Here is a 2,748-nt window from a genome sequence, read left to right as displayed (position 1 = left end):
CCTGGGTTGAAACGATTCTTGGGCCTCAGCCTCCCGAGTAGCTGGGATTACAGGTGTGTACCACCACCATGCCTGGCTAATTTTTTTTATTTTTAGTAGAGACGGGGTTTCATCATATTGGCCAGGCTGGTCTCAAACTCCTGACCTCAAGTGATCGGCCCACCTCAGCCTCCCAAAGTGCTGGGATTACAGGTATGAGCCACCACACCCAGCCCCATTCCCTTACTTTCTGTTTGATGTTCACTGACTAAAGTCTTCCATCATCTTTCTTGTATCAATCACACTCAAAATGCAGTATCTACAGTTTCCAGTTTTTTAAAAGAGAACTAAAAGACATTTGAGAGTCACTCTGAAGGCAGAATCTTTTCTAGTTTGTGTTTGTCTCCCAAGTCTTTTACAGTTTCCTCGCCCACACTGAGTTTAATGGCCTCTTTTAGTCGCTTGATTGCGTCTTTCTGTAGCATTCATATAGTTTTCATGGAAACAACTCTTTTCACACTCAGATTTCATAATTTGCGTAACACGTATCTAAATTATTTAATTACAATAAATTATACAACTGGCATCGACGGGCTTGGGAGTAAACACAACTGAGTCTTGGAAAGCAGGGAAGAGGAACAGGAGTGGGGGTCTTGGCAGAGTGCTCAGTGGCTGTGAGCATCCATCAGGAAGTTTACAGAACAAAGGCGGAGTGTCGTTTAATCTCTCAAACTGTTAAGTAGCAGTTAAAAGAATTTCTTCTATGTCTGAATGTGTTTAATATTTGATCAATGTGAGTCACCCTTGCCAGATAGAAAGTTCCATGGAGCCAAGGACAGTTCCTGTGTATAGGAGGTGTATTAGTCTGTTCTGACACTGCTATAAAGAACTACCTGAGACTGGGTAATTTATGAAGAAAAAGAGGTTTAATTGACTCACAGTTCCACAGGCTGTACAGGAAGCATGACTTGGAGGGCTCAGGAAACACAATCATGGCAGAAGAAAAAGGGGAAGCAAGCACCTTCTTCCCCTGGTGGCAGGAGAGAGAGAGAGAAGAGGGAAGTGCCACACACTTTTAGATCGTCAGATCTCGTGAGAACTCATTCACTGTCCTGAGAACAGCAAGGTGGGAACCGCCCCCATGATCCAATCGCACCCCACCAGGCCCCTCCTCCAATTTGCATGAGATTTGGCAGTGACACATCCAGACCGTCCCAGGAAGTGCCCCGTAATCACTTATTGAGTGAATGAATGGTCTCCTAAGTGCAAAGTTCACTCTCCACTTGTGCTTTTGCTGATCATTTTCATCAGGCATTTCCTGCCCTCAACAATTTTTCAAAAACCAACTTTACCATTTGATTGACTGATTCATTGATAAGATCCAGAACCATAGGGGCAGCAGTGATAGCCTCAAGTTTAGGCAAGAAACTTTAGGTTTTCTTTCTCCACTAAGAAGACTAAGTGTTACAGATGGTCTGTCAACCCCAAAATTTTCATTTTTAACAAAAGTACCAAATAGTTCCTCATACTAACAACTATAGCATAACATGACAAACAAAAATGTAATCACATTTAAAGCCACAAAAATATTGACGTGGGAGGTAGATACTTATAATAGAACTAGAAATCAAACCTGAATCAAAACTAGAGGGATTTTATAAGGCTTGATCATCTCTAAGTTCTTATGCAGCTCTAAATACTGATACCAGAGGAATAATTCCTGATGCACGTGTCTGAAAATATAAGCAGATATTTTATAAGAATTCAATGCTTGACAAATGCCTTGGCAGTTTTGAGGGGCTACGATGGCTACAGATGAATAAGGCATGATCCCTTTCTTTGAGAAAATTATCATCCAGTGGACCCAACTGGTTGAAATACAATCTTTTTATAAGGCACAGTGAAAAAAATATACTGTGATGAAGGAGCACTGAAAAAAGAGAAATTCTATTCTACTGTAGAGACTAAAAAAAGAGATTTCTGAAGCTATACAATGGTTACCAACAGAAGCAGGCACGCTTAACCTGCTTTGGAATATTGCCTAGGGATGTTGACTTGGGTGGAAACAGTTGTCTAGGACATAGGAAAGAGAAAACCCAACAACTTGGAGGCTGTCTTTCTCCTTCCATCCCTGCCCTTTGTCAAGACTAGAGTCTAATTTCTCTTAGTAAAGAAAATAATAATATCAAGAAAATCAAATTCTGCTCCAAAGGTCAGCAGTTCCTCCTGATTAGTAGTAATGGCTGAAGTGTGGACAGATGGGTGGTAGGAGGCTTCTAGGCAGAAGCAGCAAATGAAAAACTGGAGGCTTCAAAATCTGCCATAACTTCATGAGTACAGTCATTTCTTGAGGCCTGTGGATTTTTCCAGGCCATCTGTGGAAATGACATTCACTCTGCCTCCTTCCCCATGGTCCGAGGGCGTATGTTGGGGACAGATAATACCAGTTTCCACCCTTCTGTGAGGTGACAAGTGTATTTTCCAGAATCCCATGAAAAATGTCAGGGAGGTGTGTGATGGAAGAAAATGAATATAGTGAGAATTCCTGTTGAACAATAGGAAAGGAAGAATTTATGCTGGATGGCAAATGGCAGAAACTGTCTTCATAATTTCAGAGTGAATGCTGGTGATGATGAAGAAGTTGGGTTGTGTGATTGAAACTAGGAGTTTGACTGTGATGTTGATTTTGATTGCAGATTATCAACAAATGTCTTCCATGTGACTTTCCAAAGATCTCTGAGTGTAGTCAGGAGACAAATTAAGACTCTC

The sequence above is a fragment of the Mandrillus leucophaeus genome, unplaced genomic scaffold (assembly GCF_000951045.1).
Source record: "Mandrillus leucophaeus isolate KB7577 unplaced genomic scaffold, Mleu.le_1.0 Scaffold70, whole genome shotgun sequence".
Taxonomy (NCBI): domain Eukaryota; kingdom Metazoa; phylum Chordata; class Mammalia; order Primates; family Cercopithecidae; genus Mandrillus; species Mandrillus leucophaeus.
Note: the sequence above shows the minus strand (reverse complement) of the source record.